This window comes from Macaca thibetana, chromosome 16 (assembly GCF_024542745.1).
Source record: "Macaca thibetana thibetana isolate TM-01 chromosome 16, ASM2454274v1, whole genome shotgun sequence".
NCBI lineage: Eukaryota > Metazoa > Chordata > Mammalia > Primates > Cercopithecidae > Macaca > Macaca thibetana.
Window position 1 is genome coordinate 30044086 of NC_065593.1, and position 22846 is coordinate 30066931.

The window sequence follows — 22846 nt, forward strand, 5'->3', positions numbered from 1 at the left end:
AGCTGAGGATCCAGTTTCATTCTCCTACATGGGGCTAGCCAATTATCCTAGCACCATTTGTTGAAAAGGGTGTCCTTTCCCCACTTTATGTTTTTGTTGGCTTTGTCAAAGATCAGTTGGCTGTAAGTATTTGGATTTATTTCTGGGTTCTCTATTCTGTTCCATTGGTCTATGTGCCTATTTTTATACTAGTACTATGCTGTTTTGGTGACTATAGCCTTATAGTATAGTTCGAAATCAGGTAGTGTGATGCCTCCAGATTTGTTCTTTTTGTTTAGTCTTACTTTGGCTATGCAGGCTCTTTTTTTGGTTCCATATGAATTTTAGAATTGTTTTGTTCTAATTCCGTGAATAATGATGGTGGTGTTTTGGTGGGAATTGCACTGAATTTGTAGATTGCTTTTGTCAATATGGTCATTTTTACAATATTGATTCTACCAATCGATGAGCATGTGATGTGTTTCCATTTGTTTGTGTTGTCTATGATTTCTTTCAGCAGTATTTTATAGTTTTCCTTATGGAAGTCTTTCTACTCCTTGGTTAGGTATATTCATAAGTATTTTGTTTATTTATTTATTTATTTATTTTTGCAACTATTGTAAAAGGCGTTGAGTTCTTGATTTGATTCTCTGCTTGGTCGCTGTTGGTATATAGAAGTGCCACTGATTTGTGTACATTAATCTTGTATCTGGAAACTTTGCTGAATTCTCTTATCAGTTCTAGGAGCTTTCTGGAAGAGTCCTTAGGGTTTTCAAAGTAAATGATTACATCGTCAGCAGTGACAGTTTGACTTCCTCTTTACCGATTTGGATGTCCTTTATTTCTTTCTTTTGTCTGATTGCTCTGGCCAGGACTTCCAGTACTATGTTGAAGAGGAGTAGTGAGAGTAGGCCCCCTTGTCTTGTTCCAGTTCTCAGAGGGAATGCTCTCAACTTTTCCCCATTCAGTATTATGTTGGTTGTGGGTTTGTTATACACGGCTTTTATTACATTAAGGTTCATCCCTTGTATGCCGATTTTGCTGATATGTTTTATTGTAAAATGACACTGGATTGTGTAGAATGCTTTTTCTGCATCTATTGAGATGATCATGTGATTTTTTATTTTAATTATGTTTATGTGGTGTATCACATTTATTGACCTGCATATATTAAACCATCCCTGCATCCCTGGTATGAAACCCACTTGACCATGGTGGATTATCTTTTTGATATGTTGTTGGATTTGGTTAGCTAGTATTTTGTTAAGGATTTTAGCATCTACGGTCATTAAGGATATTGGTCTGTAGCTTTCTTTTTTGTTATGTCATTTCCTGGTTTTGGTATTAGGGTGATGCTGGCTTCATAGAATGAATTAGGGAGGGTTCTTCTTTCTCTATCTTGTGGAATCGTGTTAAAAGGATTAGTACCAATTCTTTTTTGAATGTCTGGTAGAATTCTGCTGTGAATCCATCTGGTCCTGGACTTTTTTATTGTTGGTAATTTGTAAATTACCATTTCAATTTTGCTACTTGTTTTTGGTCTGCTCAGGGTATCAAATTCTTCCTGATTTAGGAGACTTGTATTTTTCCAGGAATTTATCCATCTCTTCAAGGTTTTCTAGTTTATGTGTGTAAAGGTGTTCATAGTAAGGGGGCAGACCACCCCTCATATTGTCTTATGCCCAATTTCTGCCTCCAAAGAAAGAAGTAAAAACTAAAAGGCACAAATGAAATCCACAAGCAGACAACCCGGCGCCACACCCTGGGCCTGGCAGTTAAAGATCGACCCCGACCTAATCGATTATGTTATCTATAGATTACAGACATTGTATAGAAAAGTACTGTGAAAATCCCTGTCCTGTTTTGTTCCATTCTAATTACTGGTGCATGCAGCCCGCAGTCACTTACCCTGTGCTTGCTCAATCAATCACGACCCTCTCACGCAGACTCCCTTAGAGTTGTGAGCCCTTAAAAGAGACAGGAATTGCTCACTCAGGGAGCTCGGTTTTTGGAGACATGAGTCTTGCCGAAGCTCCCGGCTGAATAAAGCCCTACCATCTTTAACTCAGTGTCTGAGGGGTTTTGTCTGCGGCTTGTCCTGATACACTTCTTGGTTCCCTGACCAGGAAGTGAGGTGATTAACGGACAGTCAAGGCAGCCCCTTAGGCAGCTTAGGACTGTCCTGTGGAGCATCACTGCGGGGGACTCCGGCCAGCTTGAGTGACCCGGGTCCTGAGAGCGCTCCGGGATAGGCAATTGCCCTGGTGGAACGCCTCGCCAGAGCAGTGCATGGCAGGCCCCCAAGAAGGATCAACACAGTGGCTGAACACCAGGAAGGAACTGGAACTTGGAGTCCGGACATCTGAAACTTGGTAAGACTTAACCACTCCATTTGAGTGGAAGCGTGACCTGTTCACCCACAGCATGCCTGTACCAGCACTTTAGTTTTTGTTTTTGACTTGACTTGGATTGCTTGATACTTTGGTTTTGATTTTGACTTGGCTTGGATTTTTTTTTTTTTTTAATGTATATACTTTAAGTTCTAGGGTACATGTGCACAATGTGCAGGTTTGTTACATATGTATACATGTGGCATGTTGGTGTGCTGCACCCATTAACTTGTCATTTACATTAGGTATGTCTCCTAATGCTATCCCTCCCCTCTCCCCCTACTCCACGACAGGACCCAATGTGTTATGTGCCCCTTCCTGTGTCCAAGTGTTCTCACTGTTCAATTCCCACCTATGAGTGAGAACATGTAGTGTTTGGTTTTCTGTTCTTGTGATACTTTGCTGAGAATGATGGTTTCCATCTTCATCCATGTACCTACAAAGGACATGAAATCATCCTTTTTTATGGCTGCATAGTATTCCACGTTGTATATGTGCCACATTTTCTTAATCCAATCTATCATTGATGGACATTTGGGTTGGTTTCAAGTCTTTGCTATTGGGAATAGTACTACAGTAAACATACATGTGCATGTGTCTTTATAGCAGCATGATTTATAATCCTTTGGGTATATACCCAGTAATGGGATGGCTGGGTCAAATGGTATTTCTAGTTCTAGATCTTCGAGGAATCGCCACACTGTCTTCCACAATGGTTGAACTAGTTTACAGCCCCACCAACAGTGTAAAAGTGTTCCTGTTTCTCTACATCCTCTCCAGCACCTGTTGTTTCCTGACTTTTTAATGATCGCCATTCTAACTGGCATGAGATGGTATCTCATTGTGGTTTTGATTTGCATTTCTCTGATGACCAGTGATGATGAGCATTTTTTCATGTGTCTGTTGGCTGCATTAATGTCTTCTTTTGAGAAGTGTCTGTTTATATCCTTTGCCCACTTGATGATGGGGTTCTTTTTTTTTTTTTCTTGTAAATTTGTTTGAGTTCTTCGTAGATTCTGGATATTAGCCGTTTGTCAGATGAGTAGATTGCAAAAATTTTCTCCCATTCTGTAGGTTGCCTGTTCACTCTGATGGTAGTATATTTTGCTGTGCAGAAGTTCTTTAGTTTAACTAGATCCAATTTCTCATTTTTGGTTTTTGTTGCTATTGCTTTTAGTGTTTTAGACATGAAGTCTTTGCCCATGCCTATATCCTGAATGGTATTGCCTAGGTTTTCTTCTAGGATTTCTATGGTTTTAGGTCTAACATTTAAGTCTAATCCATCATGAATTAATTTTTCTATAAGGTGAAAGGAAGTGATCCAGTTTCAGCTTACTACATAGGGCTAGCCAGTTTTCCAAACACCACTTATTAAATAGGGAATCCTTTCCCCATTTCTTGTTTTTGTCAGATTTGTCAAAGATCAGATGATTGTAGATGTGTGGTAGTATTTCTGAGGGCTCTGTTCTGTTCTATTGGTCTACATCTCTGTTTTGGTACCAGTACCATGCTCTTTTGGTTACTGTAGCCTTGTAGTATAGTCTGAAGTCAGGTAGCGTGATGCCTCCCACTTTGTTCTTTTGGCTTAGGATTGTCTTGGCAATGTGGGCTCTTTTTGGGTTCCATATGAACTTTAAAGTAGTTTTTTCCAATTCTGTGAAGAAAGTCATTGGTAGCTTGATGGGGATGGCACTGAATCTATAAATTACCTTGGGTAGTATGGCCATTTTCACAATATTGATTCTTCTTATCCATGAGCATGGAATGTTCTTCCATTTGTTTGTGTCCTCTTTTATTGCATTGAGCACTGGTTTGTAGTTCTCCTTGAAGAGGTCCTTCACATCCCTTGTAAATTGGATTCCTAGGTATTTTATTCTTTTCGAAGCAATTGTGAATGGGAGTTCACTCATGATTTGGCTCTCTGTGTGTTATTGCTGTATCAGAATGTTTGTGATTTTAGCACATTGATTTTGTATCCTGAGACTTTGCTGAAGTTGCTTATCAGCTTAATGGATTTGGGGCTGAGACGATGGGGTTTTCTAAATATACTATCATGCCATCTGCAAAGAGGGACAATTTGACTTCCTCTTTTCCTCATTGAATACCCTTTGTTTCTTTCTCCTGCCTGATTGTCCTGGCCAGAACTTCCAACACTATGTTGAATAGGAGTGGTGAGAGAGGGCATCCCTGTCTGGTGCCAGTTTTCAAAGGGAATGCTTCCAGTTTTTGCCCATTCAGTATGATATTGGCTGTGGGTTTGTCATAAATAGCTCTTATTATTTTGAGATATGTCCCATCAATACCTTATTGAAACATTTTAGCATGAAGGCCTTTTTTGCATCTATTGAGATAATCATGTGGTTTTTGTCTTTGGATCTGTTTATATGCTGGATTACATTTACTGATTTACATATGTTGAACCAGCCTTGCATCCCAGGAATGAAGCCCACTTGATCATGGTGGATAAGCTTTTTGATGTGCTGCTGGATTTGGTTTGCCAGTATTTTATGGAGGATTTTTGCATCGATGTTCATCAGGGATATTGGTCTAAAATTCTCTTTTTTTATTGTATCTCTGCCAGGCTTTGGTATCAGGATGATGTTGGCCTCATAAATGAGTTAGGGAGGATTCCCTCTTTTTGTTTTTTTCTAGTTTTGTGAAAAATGTCATTGGTAGTTTGACAGGAATTGCATTGAATCTGTAAATTGCTTTGGGCAGTATGGCCATTTTAATCATACTGATTCTTTCAATTCATGAGCATGGGATGTTTTTCCATTTGTGTTATCTCTGATTTCTTCAAGCAGTTTTTTTGGAATTCTCATTGTAGAGCTCTTTCACCTCCCTGGTTAGGTGTATTCCTAGGTATTTTATTTTTTTGTGACAATTGTGAATGAGATTTCATTCCTGTTTGCCTCTCATCTTGGCAGTTGTTGATGTATTGAAATGCTAGTGATTTTTGTGCATTGATTTTGTATCCTGAAACTTGCTGAAGTTGTTTATCAGCTGAGAGAGCTTTTAGGCCAAGACTATGGGGTTTTCTAGGTATAGAATTATGTCATCTGCAAGCAGGGATAGTTTAACTTCCTCTCTTGCGATTGGGATGCCTTTATTTCTTTCCTTTGCCTGATTGCTCTGGCCAGAACTTCCTATACCATCTTGAAGAAGAGTGGTGAGAGAGGGCTTTCTTGTCTTGTGCTAGTTTTCAAGGAGAATGCTTCCAGCTTTTGCCCATTCATATCAATATCAATATTATAATATTGGTTGTGGGTTTGTCATAGATGGCTCTTATTGTGTTGAGGTATATTCCTTCAATACCTAGTTTATTGAGAGTTTTTAACATGAAGGATGTTGAATTTTATGAAAAGCCTTTTCTGCTTCTATTAAAACAATAATGTAATTTTTGTCTTTAGTTCTATTTATGTGATGAATCGCATATATTGATTTCCATAGGTTAACCAAACCTAACATCCCAGATATAAAGTCTACTTGATCATGGTGGGTTAGCTTTTTGATGTGCTGCTGGATTTGGTTTGCAAGTATTTTGTAAAGTATTTTCACACTAGTGTTCGCAAGCATATTGGCCTGAAGCTTCCATTTTTGTCATTGTGTCTCTGCCAGGTTTTGGTATCAGGATGATGCTGGCCTCATAGAATGAGTTGGTGAGAAGTCCCTCCTGCTCAATTTTTTTGGAATAATTTAATTAGGAATGGTACCAGCTCTTCTTTGTACATCTGGTATTATTTGGTTGTGAATTTGATCCTGGGCTTTTTTTGGTTGGCAGACTATTTATTACTGATTCAGTTTCAGTGCTCATTATTTGTCAGTTCAGGGAATCAACTTCTTCCTGGTTCAGTCTTGAAGGGTGTATGTGTCCAGGATTTATCCATCTCTTCTAGGTTTGCTAGTTTTTGTGCATATAGGTTAGTCTCTGATGGTTATTTACATTTCCGTGGGATCAGGGGTAACATCCCCTTTGTAATTTCTGATTGTGTTTGTTTGGGTCTTCTATCTTTTCTTCTCGGGTTTTTTTGTTTGTTTGTTTGTTTGTTTGCTTTTTTGAGATGGAGTTTCACTCTTGTTGCCCAGGCTTGAGTGCAATGGTGTGATCTCAGCTCACCACAACCTCCGCCTCCCCAGTTCAAGTGATGCTCTCACCTCAGCTTCCCAAGTAGCTGGGATTACAGGTAAGCGCCACCACACGCGGTTAATTTTTGTATTTTTAGTACAGACGGGGTTTCTCCATGTTGGTCAGGCTGGTTTCGAACTCCCGACCTCAGGTAATCCGCCTGCCTCAGCCTCCCAAAGTGCTGGGATTAGGCATGAGCCACCGTGCCTGACTTCTTTTCTTTATTAGTCTAGCTAGCAGCCTATCTTTTAATTTTTTTAAAAAAACAACCCCTGGATTCATTGATCTTTCGAATGGTTTTTCATGTCTTGCATCTCCTTCAGTTCAGCTCTGATTTTGGTTATTTCTTATCTTCTGCTAGCTTTAGGGTTGGTTTGCTCTTGCTTCTCTAGTTCTTTTAGTTCTCACAGTAAGTTGTTAATTTGCCATCTTTCAAACTTTTGGATGTGGGATTTTAGTGCTATAAATTTCCCTCTTTTTTTTTTTTTTTTTTTTTTTTTTTTTTTTTTTTTTTTTGAGATGGAGTCTTGCTTTGCTCTGTCACCCAGGCTGGAGTGCAGTGGCACAATCTCGGCTCACTGCAAGCTCCGCCTCATGCCATTCTCCTGCCTCAGCCTCCCCAGCAGCTGGAACTACAGGCACACGCAACCACACCTGGCTAATTTTTTTTGTATTTTTAGTAGAGATGGGGTTTCACTGTTTTTAGTAGAGAGGGGATTTCACCGTGTTAGCCAGGATGGTCTCGATCTCCTGACCTTGTGATCCGCCCACCTCGGCCTCCCAAAGTGCTGGGATTACAGGCATGAGCCACCGCACCCGGCCATAAGTTTCCCTCTTAACACTGCCTTAACTGTGTCCCAGAGATTCTGGTATGTTGTATCTTTGTTCTCATTAGTTTCAAATAACTGATGGATTTCTGCTTTGATTTCTTATTTAACAAAAGTCATTCAGGAGCAGGTCATTTAATTTCCATGTAATGGCATAGTTTTGAGTAATTTTTTTAAGTCTTGATTTCTGTGTGTATTGCACTGTGGTCTAAGATTGTGTTTGGTATGATTTGGGTTCTTTTGCATTTGTTGAGGATTGTTTTATGTCTGATTGTGTGGTCAGTTTTAGAGTATGTGCCATGTAGCAATGAGAAAAGTGTATATTCTGTTTTTGGGGGTAGAGAGTTCTGTGGAGGTCTATCAGATCCATTTGGTCCAATATTGAGTTCAGGTCCTGAATATTTTTGTTCATTTTCTGCCTTGAGGATCTTCTAATACTGTCAGTGGAATGTTGACGTCTCCCAATATTATTGTGTGGGAGTCTAAGTCTCTTTGCATGTCTCTAAGAACTTGCTTTATGAATCTGGATGCTTCTATGTTGGTTGCATATATATTAGGATGGTTAGGTCTTCTGGTTAAATTGAACCATTTACCATTATGTAATGCCCTTCTTTGTCTTTTTTATCTTTTTTGGCTTGAAGTCTGTTTTGTCTGATCTTAGGGCTGCAACTCCCACTTTTTTCTGATTTCTATTTGCTTGGTAGATTTTCCTCCATCCCTTTTTTTTTTTTTTTTTTTTTTTTTTTTAGCCAATGGATGCTTGAGAAATGGTTGTCTTGGAGACAGAGTACCATTGGGTCTTGCCAGCATAGTGACTAGGTGTTTTTTTTCTTTCTCCAGCCTGAGGTCTTGCTAGGTCGGTAACACTGCAACTGCAGTGGTAGAGGAATTGCAGGTTGACTCCGGGATTTCCTCCTCAAAAGAATGTAGAGATGCCTCTGATTGAAGTGACCAGGCAGGGGCAGGGTGGTTGTGCTGGAGTCCCAGGTCAGGTGGCCCTGCCCATTGAGGAGAAGTGAGGACCAGGACCTGCATGGAAAACAATACGGCCACTTTTCCATGAGGTGGGTGCTCTGTGCTGGGGGTCTAGACCGGCCCCTGACCACCAAGGAGTCTCCAGATCCTGGAGACAGCAAGGGCGAGGGCTGCAAGACAGCAACCTACCCCTCCCACTTGGAGCTCTGTCCCAGAGAGCTGCCAAGCTGCTACTGGCTTGATAGCCCCAATGGGGGGTGGCTGTAGAGGTTTTATAAAGGAGAGTGGCTTGTAGGGTTTTATAAAGGGCAGTTCCCTTTATAATTTGATAGAATCTTCCAAACATGAACATTTGGACTTAAAACCCTTCCCATCTCCATCAACCCAGTGAGCAATAATGCTGAACTTTTCAGAAGACAATCTTTCTTAGGAATTTTAAAACAAAATGCAAATGTAAATTACAAAATGTAAATCATAAAATGTAAATGTAAACTAAATATGTTAGTTTACTAACTCTATGTTTTTCATACCCTGGCAACCTCTTCAACTCTCAAGAAAGACTATATGTTGTAAATTAGGAGTCATTTGTCTTTTACATACACAGATAAATAAAACAAAATGCACAGACATAAGAGACAATGATTAATCTTGCCTCACTGTAAGCACCCTGGCATAGAGCTCATACACTTCTCCTTCTCCCTCCCCACCAAAGTAGTACACAAACACAATGTGTATTACACAAGATGTGGTTTGGCCATTCCTCTCAAAAACAACATTTCACATGAATTTTAACACCAGACACATTTACCAAAATGTGTTATTTTACTACCTCTAATCTTAACAAATGTCAGGCACTTCAGAACATCTAGAAAGACTAGATATTAATATTTCAAAAAAGTTCTTAGCATTGTCAGCTATGTATACAGTAGTGGTGAATAAAACACACACACACATAACAATGGTTAGAATATGAAAATGTCTTCTAAATATAACCAGTCAGGCATAGAACCTTCTCTTCCTTCTCAGGTCTTCCACTCCATGTCCTCTAAGCCCCTGAATAAATGTGGGCTTGTCACTCTTGGTGTCGCTTCCAGAGGTGGTCTGACAACTCCATTTCAAAAAGTCATCTACAAAAGACATTTATTTTCTATGATTTCTTTTTAAACAAATGGGAATATGCAAGATGTGTGATTTCTAACTCTGTCATACCTTGGGAACCTCTTTACATCTAGGAGGGCCAGATTTAGCAAATGTTTTCTTATAAAAGGTTGGGAGGAAAGTTGAGAACAGCTTTTTCATCTAAATACACAGGACTTCTATAAATGGCCAGTAAATCTTCCCAAAGTGTGATGGGCCTTTCAGTGGGTCAAATGTGGCATGTTATTCTACCATGTTATTCTACCATTCTTCCAGCTTCAACATCTGGTAGGTAGAACCAAGACCAGCCCTCACCAATGGGTGCCAACCGTTCCACCCATCATGCTTGGAGGACTCCACTCACCTTCCTGCGGTTAAGGCCTTTGTCCAGTGTCATCAGGACTAAGTAGGTCTAGCCCAACTGGGACAAGGTGGTCACCCCAGGACCCTGATCTGTGTGGCTCCATGACCTAAACAGGCTGCCGAGCCTGTGTCCGTAGACCTGCCTTCTTGGACGCTTCACACCCTATAAATGGCCTCTGCAACCTTCCAGCGGCCACAATATTTCGCGCCCACCATACCCGGTGCCACCCAGAGGCGCTGCATCCAGGTGGCACATGGGGCTTCCTCTAGGCCCAGCAGTGTTGGGCCTGAAAATCCGCACCTGGCAGAGTCCTGGCAGGGTCCTGACAGGGTCCAGGCTGAGAGGTGGCAGCTGCTATCCGGTCATCTCAGAAATAATATTCCATTGGATATTGCACAGTTTGTTTGTTCATTCACCTATTGAGGGACATCTTGAGTGCTTCTAGTTTTTGGCAATTATGAATAAGGCAGCTATAAACATCCACATGCAGGTTTGCATGTGGATATATATTTTCAACTCTTTTATGTAAGTACCTAGGAGTGTGATTGCTAAATCATATGGTAAGACTGTGTTTATTTTTGTAAGAAGCCACCAAGCAGCAATGAGTGAGAATTTCTGTTACTCTACATCCTCACCAGCATTTGGTATTGCCAGGTTTTTTGTGAGGTTTTGTTTATTTATTTTTTTGGATTTTAGCCATAGAGTTGTATAGTAGTAACTCACTGTTTTAATGTAAAATTACCAGCCGGGTGTGTTGGCTCATGCCTGTAATCCCAACACTTTGGGAGGCTGAGGCAGGTGGATCACCTGAGGTCAGAAGTTCCAGACAAGCCTGGCCAACATGGTGAAACCCCGTCTCTACTAAAACATACAAAAATTAGCCGGGCGTGGTGGTAGGTGCCTGTAATCTCAGCTACTCTGGAGACTGAGGCAGGAGAATTGCTGGAACCCAGGAGGCAGAGGTTGCAGTGAGCTGAGACCACGCTATTACACTCCAGTCTGGGCTGACAACAGTGGGACTCCATCTCAAAAATAAATAAATAAATAAATTTTAAAAATTACCGACACATAATGTTGGCCATTTATTCCTATGCTTAATTGCCATCCATAAATCACTTTGATGAGGTGTCTATTCAGATCTTTTGCCCATTTCAGTTGGATTGTTTTCTTGTTATTGAGTTTTTAGAGCTCTTTGTGTATTTGGGATACAAGTCTTTATTAGATGTGTGTTTACCAAATACTTTGTCCCAATCTGTGGTTTATCTTTTCATTATCTTAATAGTGTCTTTCTCAGGGCAGAAATTTTTAATTTTAATGAAACCCCATGGCTTTTTTTTTTTCATGAATTATGCTTTTGGTGTTGCATCTGAACAGTAATCACCAAATGCAAGGTCATGTAGATTTTTCTTCTTTAGCCTGGTAATATATGGTGGATTACATTGATCAATTTTCAAATAATAGAGCCAACCTTGCATTCCTGAAATAAATCCTGGTATATAAGTCATTTTATGTATTGCTGATAGTATTTGCTAGTATTTTATCAAGAGTTTTTGGCCAGGCATGGCGTCTCATGTCTGAATTCCCAGCACTTTGGGAGGCTATGGTGGGAAGCTCACTTGAGCCCAGGAGTTTGAGACCAGCCTGGGCAACATAGTGAGATTTTGTCTCTACCAAAAAAAAAAAAAAGAAAAGAAACATCCAGAGATGGTGACCCATGCTACTTGGGAGGCTGAGGTGGGAGGATGGCTTGAGTCTGGGAGATTGAGGCTACAGTGAGCCGTGATCATGTCACTGCATTCCATCCTGGGTGACAGAGTGAGACCCTGCCTCAAAAAAATAACAACGAAAAAGTGTTGTTACATTCATATTTATAAGGGCTATTGGCCTGTGGTTTTCTTTTCTTGTACTGTCTTTGTCTGATTTTGATATTAGGTAATACAATAAATGAATTCACAAAATGAATTGAGAAGTGGCCTCTCTTCTGTCTTCTGGAAAAGAATATGTATAATTGATGTTAACTTATTTTAAATGTCTGGCAGACTTCTCTAGTGAAATCACTCAGGCACAGATACTTCTTTTTTGGGAGCTTGTAAAAGACAAATTCAATTTGAGGAAGTAGTTCATTTCATGTTGTCTCACTTATGAATGCAGAGTTGTTTGTGTATTCCCTCATTATCCTTTGGATGTCTACATGGTCTGTGTTAGGTTTTGAAGGGAAGGCAAGGGTTAAAGAAAGACACAGAGAAAGTGGTGGCTCTACAGCAAATGCAGGCTTTGTGTCCAGCATAAGACCTACAGAAGTGGGGAACCAGCATAATGCCAGTGGCCACTGTTGCTTACAGGTTGGGTTACTTAGAGGTATGGGTGGAAGGGGTCTGGGCAGTACGGCTTGCTGCCATGGAGAACATCGATAATGTGTTCCCAGGATGAGGTGGTTCTGGCCCTTGTACCGGCAGAATATGGTGTTCCTTGCATTTGCTCCCAGCAGAATATGAGGCAGGCTGTGTCTCATGGCTCCAACCCCCATGGAATATTTCACTTTCACCAAGGTCTGCGAAATGGAGGGGGACTTACAAAATGGTGCTGTTTAGACTAACAGTCTGTATTGATATTCCCCACTTCATTCCTGATATTGGTAGTTTATATGCTATTTTCCTTCATTGTAAATCTCCCAAGATATTTGCCAGTCTTATGGGTCTTTTTTCAAATAACTGGCTGTTTGTTCTATTGATTTTCCTATTTTTCTGTTTCCAGTTTTATTGATTTTTGCTGTTTATTTCCTTCTTTTCTGCTTGCTTTGGGTTTATTCTGCTCTACTTTTTCTATGATCTTAAAGGGGCAGCATAGCAACTATTCTTTTCTTTTCTTTTCTTTTCTTTTCTTTTTTGTTTTGACAAAGTCTCGCTCTGTTATCCAGGCTGGAGTGCAGTGGTGTGATCTCAACTCACTGCAACCTCTGCCTCCCGGGTTCAAGCCATTCTCCTGCCTCAGCCTCCTGACTAGCTGGGACTACAGGCACGTGCCACCATACCTGGCTAATCTTTTTGTATTTTTAGTAGAGACAGGATTTCACCATGTTGGTCAGGCTGGTCTCAAACTCCTGACCTCAAGTGATCTGCCTGCCTCAGCCTCCCAAAATGCTGGGATTACAGGTGTGAGCCACCGCACCCGGCCTCTTGCTTTCTAATTGTATTAGTTTCCTATTGCTGCTGCAACGAATTACCACAAATTTAGCAGCTTAAAACAACATGAATTTATCGTACAGTTCTGGAAATCAGAAGTCCAAAATCAGTTTCACTGAGCTGAAATCAAGGTATCGGCTGGCTTGTATTCCTTCTGGAGCTGTAGGGGAAAATCCATTTCCTTGCTTTCTCCAGCTTCTAGAGGCTGACTGCATGCCTTGATTTGTAGCCCCTTCCTGTATCTTCAAAGCCAGAAGTGCATAGCACTTTCTCTTGGCTCTGTCCTGTGCTTCCATCCTTATATATTTCCTCTTTCTGTGGCTGATTCTCTTAACTCCCTCTTATAAGGACCCTTGTGATAATACTGGATCCACCTAGATAATCCAAGATAATCTTATCACAAAAGTGTGAATTTAGTCACATCTACAAAGTCCCTTTTACTGTGTTAAGGCAACACATTCACAGGTACTAGAGATTAGGAGATTTACATCATTAGGGGGCCTATAATTCAGCCTACCACACTAATCTGTGCATTTGGTGCTTAAATTTCACTCTCATCACTGAATCTCCTTACTGTCACTACCTATGTCTCACAAATTTTGATATACTGTATTTCCATTTTCACTCACTTAAGTGCATTTTTAAATTTTCCCATGAGACTTCCTCTTTGATCTATGGATTACTTAGAAGTGTGTTTTTAGTTTCTAAGTGTTTGGAGAGTTTACTTTTATCTTTCTGTTATTGATTTGTAGTTTGATTCCATTTAGGCCATAGAACACCCTTTGAGTTTAATTTTAATCTTTAAAATTTTCATCTTTACAATTTGTTTAGTTTCTTTTATGGCTCAGGTTATGGTCTATCTTGGTATACGTTCCATGGCATTTGAAAAGAATGTATATTCTGTTGCTGTTAGGTAGAGTGTTCTGTATATGTCGATTAGATCGTGTTGACTTCTGTTGACTGGTGGTGTTACGTTCTTCTATATCCTTATATATTTTTCTTTTTTTTTTTTTAGAGACAGGTTCTCACACAGGCTGGAGAGCAGTGGCATAATCAGAGCTCACTGCAACCTCGTCCTCTTGGGCTCAAGTGATCCTCCTGCTTCAGCCTTCCAAGTAGCCTGGACTGCAGGTGCACACCATCTTCCCCAGCTAATTTTGTTGTTGTTGTAGAGATGGGGTCTTGCTATGTTGCCCAGGCTCCCTTTGCATATTTTTTGTCTACTTTTTCTAGCAGGTATTGATAGAAGGGTGTTAAAGTCCCCAACTATAATCGTAGAGTCTGTTTCTCATTTCAGTTCTAACACTCTTTGTGTCACATATTTTGCAGCTCTGTTATTTGAAACACATACACATATAATCACTATATCTTCTTGATGGACTGATGTTCATCATTATATAATGTCCCTCTCTGTCTCTGGCAATTTTACTAAAAGTAAAATCTTACCTAAAGTAATATCAGATATAACTTTATCTGATATTAGTATAGCCACTCCTGCTTTCCTTTGCTTGCATAATTCTTTTTCCATTTACTTTCAATTTCCATACATTTGAAGTGAGTTTCTTTAGACTGCATCTAGTTGGGTCATGTTTTTAAATATACTCTACCAATATGTTTTTTAATTAGTGTATTTAGACCATTTACACTTTCTGTAATTATTTATATGTTTGGGCTTAAGTATCCCCTTTTATTTTTTGATTTATATTTCTTCTTTCTGTTTTTCTTTACTTTTTCCTGTCTTCCTGTGGGTTATGTGAATATTATTTAGAATTCCATTATGATGTCTCTATTATGTTTTTAGTGTATCTGTTTGTATAGTTTTTATAGCAGTTGCTCTAGATATTGCATTATATATATATAATTTTTCACAGTGTACTGGTGTCATCATTTTACCAGTCCTAGTAGGATATAGAAATCTTACCTCCAGTTATGTCTCTTTAATCATTTTAACTTGTTTATAATATTGTGTTAACTATTTCCTCTATAAACATGTAGAATCACATCAGATAGTATTGTAATTTTTGTTTCAACTGTCAAACATAATTTAAAAGACTTAAGCAGAGAAGGAAAGCGTACTTTTTTTTGTAGTTACTGAGTTCTTTTTCCTTCCTGATGTTCCATGACTCCTTCTTTTTGCCTTTTTTTTCTCTTTAGCTAACTTCTTTTGGCTGTTCTATTAGGGTAGGTCCTCTGGTGATGAATTCTCTTATTTTTCCTTCATATGAGAATGTCTTGATTTCCCTTTCATTTCTGAAGAACATATTCCCTGTGCATAGGATTCCAGGTTGAGAGTCCTTATCTTTCAGCATTTGAAAAATATTGTACCACTTCCTTTTGGTCTCCATGGTTCCACTGTTATTCGAATTGTTGTTCCCTATTAAGAAGGTGTTATTTTTCACTGGTAGCATTAAAGATTTTTGGCATTTAAATTTAGTTTTAGAAATTCAATTACAATGTGTCTTGGCACAAATTTTGTTGGGTTTATCCTAATTGGGATTTCGTCAGCTTCTTGGATCTGATACCTGAGGTATCGGATAAATATTCAAATGAGAAAAAGGAAAAAAAAATGGTTGGGAAAGAGGAGACAAAAAGGGTGTGAGAGAAGAGGAAAATTTCACCCTAGAGATACCAGCCATTCTAAAAGATTTTGTTTAATAAAGAAAAAAAAAAGGGAGAAAGGGGACTGGAGGGCATTGTCCACGGAAAGGCACTGCCTAGAGAAACTGGGCCCCTTTCTTCTACAGTCCTTTCTTCTCGTCATCCAGAGACAAAAACCAAAACAGCCTAAAATGGCATGGAGGGGTAGTGTGATCCATCCTCCTCCAGTGTATATCCACTGCTTGAACCCCGAAGGCCAAGCAGTAAGCCAAGACCATGGTGCCCAGCCAAGGAGCAGGTATCCCTGAGAACCCAAATATCCTGGAATGTATCTGGGAACATATTAAGGAAAACAGTCTCATTACATGCAGTAGTCAACAAGCCAGAAAATTAACTAAAAGCATCTTAAAGACGGGTAGCTGGACAGATCTCTGGAGCTGTCCTGCTGCCACACAGGAGCCCCCTGTATGTAAGTCCTAGTAAACTCATCTACTCACCAGGCTTTACTTGTCTGTGCCATTCTTTCGTTTCTCAGCTCCTTCCCAGTTTGGAGGCCCAGTTTCGAGGGGCATTACAGTCCCAGGTTTTTCTTGTAATGAGGCAGGGGGAGGAAGAGGAAAAAGAAACCCTGAATTCTAGTGTGTTAGTCCATTTTGTGTTGCTGTATACCAATACCTGAGGCTAAATAATTTACACAGAAAAAAAGGTTTATTTGGCACACTATTCTGTTGTCTAGAAAAGTTCAAGATTGAGCACCTACATCTGGTTGCAGCCTCAGGCTGCTTCCAGAAGAGAGACAAAGAGGAGCCAATGCGTGCAAAGTGGGGGTGGTGCCAGGCTCTTTTTCACAACCAGCTCTCACGGGAACTGGTAAAGTCAGAACTCACTCCCACCCAAGGAAAGCCATTAATCTGTTCATGAAGGATCCTCCTCCTTGATCCAAACACCTCCCATTAGGCCCCACCACCGATATTGAGGATTAAATTTCAACATGAGGTTTGGAGGAGACAAACATCAAAATTGTAGCACAGGGAGAAAATAATAACCAACTAAATCATATGTAGATACAATTTTTCCATCTATAATGCAATATTATTTATTCATAAAAATGCCCATCTGTAGCTATGTTAAAGAAATACATCTACATAGTAAAATATAGTTATGTAAAACTTCTGAGTTTACTAAGTCAGATCTAATTTTTTACTTGTAGCATCAATAAAATTTACTTCTGTACCAACAGCAATTACATACAAGGGTCAATGATTTAGCTCCCTAAAATTCAGCATCCCTGAAATTCAGTGGAGAGGATTTTCTAATAACATGATCACATTTTTAAACCTATTTGGGCAACAGTTGGAAATATGTGATGAATAAGCTGAATAAATTATACAGAAGTGTTCTATATAATTTACTAACTGAGAGGCCAAGGCAGAAGGATCTCTTGAGGTCAGGAGTTCAGAACCCATCTAAACAACATAGTCAGACCCCCAGCTCCACAAAAATTTTAAATTAGCTGAGTGTGGTGGCATGGGGCTGAGGTTCTAGTTACTTGGGAGACTGAGGCGGGAGGAACACTCAAGCCCAGAAGTTCGCGGCCGCAGTGAGCCATGATTATACCACTGCACTCCAAACTGGGTGACAGAAGGAGACTCTGTCTCTTTAAAATAAATAAATTGTAGCAGGACAAGCCGCAGACAAAACCCCTCGGACACTAAGTTAAAGAAGAAAGGGCTTTATTCAGCCGGGAGCTTCAGCAAGGCTCACATCTCCAACAACTGAGCTCCCCGAGTGAGCAACTCCTGTCCCTTTAAGGGCTCACAGCTCTAAGGGGCTCCTCATGAGAGGGTCATGATCAAGCAGGGGGTACGTGACTGGGAGCTGCATACACCGGTAATTAGAACAGAACAGAACAGGACAGGGATTTTCACAGTACTTTTCTATACAATGTCTGTAATCTATAGATAACATAACTGATGTTATGTTAAAGGTCAGGGGTCGATCTTTAACTGCCAGGCCCAGGGTGTGGCGCTGGGCTGTCTGCTTGTGGATTTCATTTCTGCCTTTTAGTTTTTACTTCTTCTTTCTCTGGAGGCAGAAATTGGGCATAAGACAATATGAAGGGTGGTCTCCTCCCTTAAAATCACGAACTGGTGGTATAGTGAGGAGTTTATTCCTTCCAAAATCTTTTTAAAACATTACTGGTCATGGCTGAGAAAAGTGTCTCTGGAGTCTTAAAGTTAGCGAAAATAATTTTTCCCAATATAATTATCCTACTCCACATAAGAAGTCTTGTAATCCAACCTGTAGAAAGTTGCCATGCACTGTGACTTACTTTGTATAATATAGTTCTCAACCCTTTATGCTAGAAACTCTCAATATCTCTCATTACACACAGTGATTTCAACATACTATAATGGGCTGATTAAAACTGAAGTCACTTTATGTATAAGGAAATACTATTCTCTGAGTTACATGGTTCAAATAACTCACAAAACCATCTACCCCACATCAAAGTGCAGCTGGGGTACACAAGCAAAACCTACTATCAGCTACAAATTCATAAAGCCTGGAACTTCCAGGAAAATCAAGCAAATATAAAGAATCTGAATTTAAAAGCCAACTAATACAATAAAAAAGTACTTTTTAAAACCCTGATTAAATTTTCAGTTAAAATACTCACATAATACTACACACTTTGAGAACTTTTAGTAATTAAAATAATGGCTTTAAAACTTACTTAAAACTGTTTAATGAGAACAGGTGACTAGAGAAGCACTTTGTACCACAGATGATTAAATGGACTTGCCTTGTAAAGAGGTCAGGAAAATATAGGTAAAAAACAAGTAAAGTGAGTTAACAGGTCATTAAAATAATTTGGAAAACTACATACTTCAAGAAAATGTTATACATTTCCAAAAATACTAAATGTTAAGCTTTTTAAGTCTTCAAAAATACTCAAAAATGTTTTATTTAAAAGATAAAAGTAGAAATTACTCTTTAAAAATCAACAAAGTAAAATTTTGAGATACAAAATGGTATATTAGGGATGGGGGAGTTTTCTTTTTAAAAAATACTAGTGACTAAAGGAAACTCATGAAGTTTAACATCAATGTGAAAAATTACTATAAAATGATTTTAGCCCCACTTGTTAAGAAACTATTATATATTATTATATGCTATTTCTTTTCTAGTACACCAAATAATCATCTGATATTAGGTGTTTTACATTGTAAATGAGCTTATTTATTTATTTATTTTTGGAGACAGGTCTCACTCTGTAACCCAGGCTGGAGTGCAGTGGAATGAACACAGCTTCTTGCAGCCTCGACCTCTTGGGCCCAAGCAATCCTTCTGCCTCAGCCTCCCAAGCAACTGGGACCACAGGTGCACACCACCACGTCTGGATAATTATTTTAAAAAAAAAAAATTGTGTGGCGATGAGGTCTCACCATGTTGCCCAGGCTGGTCTCAAACTCTTGGACTCAAGCAATTCTCACATCTCAGCCTCCCAAAGTGCTGGGATTACAGGTGTGAGCTATTGGGCCCAGCCCTAATTTGTTTTTAAATCCAAAAATAAATCAACAACAGAAGATAGCACTCTAACTTTTAATATTTTAAAATATTTTCTGCATAGTTTCCCCAAATATTAGCATTCTAATTGTGACCACCATTTTGGTTTTTAATGAGTCTAATCCAAGTAAATAATAAACAAATGAGCATGAAAACTGTGAGAAATAACCATCAGTGTATGCTTATGTTCCATAAATAGTTATCAAGTTTACCTTTAAATTGCATGTTTAGTTTTTCCTTACAACTTAACACGTATGATGCAGGAAACTCTAGAAGTCATAAACAAAGACTGAAAACAAAATCCCCTCTTCTTGCCAAGAGGTGTTCATGATTGCAGTAGACTTATGCTGAATATAAATATATGTTACCTACATGTCTCTTATTCTATACAAAATCTCAGCAAATATTTTCCCACAGAGGAGAGGAATTTGTTCTCTCAAGTTGAAAGTTTTTGCCCATTAAAAAGGCTATTTTAAATAGCCCTAAAGAAATATGTTCTGAAAATAACAGTTGTATAATATTCCACTTACTATTTTCCATTTGAAAACTTCAATAAAATAAGTTTACCATAGTCAATAAGCCTGTTCAATCAACACTGAAAAATAAAAATTTATCCAGAGCAATTGCAAATGAAAATGTGTGCTGTTTCAAAATTACATGTACTTCTTTAAAAAGCAGGACAATTAATAGAATACTTAAATCATATTAGATGAATTCAAATTTAGCCCTTAACAATAAAGTTTTCTTATCCCTTTATACTATTTTACAAAATAATGAATTACTTGATTATCATAATTTTCTTTTGCTACTTATTTCAAACTATAAAGTTAGGACTGCAAATCGATGTAGGTATCTTATACTATTGGTCTACACCTACTTATTTATAAACATTAATGAAAACAATACTGTTTCAATCTACCACAACGATTTCCTTCTATTTTACAAGCAAGAACTTCTAACCCAGCTCAACAACAAATCACATTTTAAATTTGAGTTTGAAAACATGTATTATTAGAGGCACATTTTTAAAAACAAGTACAGTATGAAATCTTGCTTTTCAGTGAGTCAGTGAATTTTCGTTTGTTTATTTGTTTCTATGGATATTGGGTTTACTTCCTTCTTCTGGGCAAGATTAGTATGCAATTCTCATTCTACTTTAGCAAGTCAGAAACCTACAGACCTAAACTATATGAAAACTTAACTTGGTATTGTTAGATGAAGACAGGTAAGCTAGCACCAAAAGAACAACTGTACTAAATTTTAACGCTATTCTTTAACAGTTACATTTTCCTGAGTTTGTGTTTGTTCTTTGGCACTGGTTTTGGATATAATCCATTTTTCAGAAGGTGTTCCTTCCTGAGGTGAATTTGGGCACCATGCTAACGTTGGAAAGAGCATAAAGCTTCAAGAGGGCGAAACAAAGTCTCTTGTATGTAATTATTTTTCTCCAAGAGGGAAAGAGCAACAGCTGCACATTCCAGTGTAGAAAGACCTCTATTAGTTGGCTGCATCCGAATTACATATTGACTAGAAATGCTAGGTGGTGGTGGTGGTGGTGGTGGTGGTTGTTTGAGACGGAGTCTCGCCCTGTCGCCCAGGCTGGAATGCAGTGGCCCGATCTAGGCTCACTGCAAGCTCCGCCTCCCAGGTTCACACCATTCTCCTGCCTCAGCCTCCCGAATAGCTGGGACTACAGGTGCCCGCCACCACGCCCGGCTAATTTTTTGTATTTTTGATAGAGACGGGGTTTCACCGTGTTAGCCAGGATGGTCTCGATCTCCTGACCTCGTGATCCGCCCGCCTCGGCCTCCCAAAGTGCTGGGATTACAGGCGTGAGCCACCGTGCGAGCCGAAATGCTAGTTTTTAACTGCACCTGTTTGGGGTGTCAGAACAAGGAATTCTTACAGAAAATGTCCTTAGCCTGGCTCCGTGTACCATCAATGATGATGATTGTGAAGGATAAACAGGAAAATCTAACATAAATTCTTCCAAATTAGCAGCTTCAGCCCCTGGATATAATATTAATGTACCAAATTTCCGGCAAACAGTTGAAAGTTCAGGATCTTTTTCTTCACTGAAGCGACGACCAATCTTTACTTTGCACTTGTCCTGAGGGAGGCATGCTGCTAGTAGAGGAACTGTCTACAACATTTTGTTTTCCTCTGCTGGATGCTGAATTATGTACAAGTGGGTAGAGATATGCAAAGGGTGCGCTGGGAGAAATGGACACAAACACACTTTCTGAGGCCAGCTGCAGCGGCTGCACTCGGGCCTCCGCTCGGCCGGCTGCACCTGCGGCTCCCATAGCCAGTCCGCACCAGCGTCGTCCGCCTCTGTGCCCAGGGCAGCCTTGGCCAGCACTGCGCCGCCCTCCCGCAGCTCCTAGTCGTTTGGCGTCTGAGACCTTGAGGCCCCAGCCGGCCGAGCGACGGGTTCCTGGAGTGTTCGCGCCTCTTTCTGCGACTCCATGGCGGACACTTTGGTCAGGCCATCAATATAATATTTTAATATAGACATAAGGAATAGATCGTATATGTACATATAGATATGGATATAATATATATAACTAAATTAAAACAAAGGTCCATAATTTGGCCCAATTATAAATCCAGAATGTATATACCAAAGAATTTATATTACAAAAAGATAAATAGGGCACTGATTGGGTTTTTTGTCTCTACAACATAAGATCTAAAATTAACTTTAGTATTTGCTAAAATATACAAACTGACATACTTCATGGACTCAATCAATACTGGGGCTCAAATTATACTTGGGGCCCAGTACTTTGGGAGGCCACGGCGAGTGGATCACCTGAGGTCAGGAGTTCAAAACCAGCCTGGCCAACATGGTGAAACCCTGTCTCTACTAAAAATACAAAAATTAGCCAGGCATGGTGGCAGGTGCCTGTAATCCCAGCTACTAGGGAGGCTGAGGCAGGAGAGTCGCTTGAACCTGGGAAGCAAAGGTTGTCGTGAGCTGAGATAGCACCATTGCACTCCAGCCCAGGCAACAAGAGCGAAACTCCTTTTCAAAAAAATATATATTATACTTGGGGTTCTCACTAAATTTAAATATTGTACCCCCTCTAATCTTAAAAAGGTAACTAAGTAAAAAAAAAAAAAATGAATATCCCTCACTTTACTGCCTTGGTTGAATTTCCCATAGTTCTGTACCCATTGCTTTAAAGTATCTCATATTGGACACAGACTCTGATATAACAAATAATAAATTAAAGTTAAAATTTTGGGACTTAAAAAATGGCTTGATAAAATGGAACCCTATAAATCCCTCTTTAAAATAGTTAATATGGCACAATTTAAGTTAGAATAGGCCCTTCAAGGATTAAGACTTGTTATATAGAACCTCATTATGAAAAGGGATAATCATCCTTACTGCTTCTCCATTTAATGGCTCAATTTTGCCTATTTGAGCCCTCTGGGAGGCCAAGATAGGAAGATTGCTTAATCCCAGAAGTTGAGACTGGCCTGAGCAACATAGTGAAACCCTATCTCTACAAAAATTTTAAAAATTAGTCAGATGAGTTGGTATGTGTCTGTAGTCCTAGCTACTCAGGAGGCTTAGGTGAGAGAATCTTTTGAGCCCAGGAGTTCAGTGCTGCAGTAAGCTATGATCACACCACTGCAATCCAGCCCAGCCGACAGAGCAAGACATTGTCCCTGAAAATAATAATAAT

At 39.4% G+C, this 22846-nt stretch overlaps 1 pseudogene; it reads right to left on the reverse strand.

The window, feature by feature from the left end:
- Positions 1–1971: 1971 nt before the first annotated feature.
- On the reverse strand, positions 1972–21847 carry LOC126938287 (tRNA-uridine aminocarboxypropyltransferase 2-like; annotated as a pseudogene).
- Positions 21848–22846: the final 999 nt, after the last annotated feature.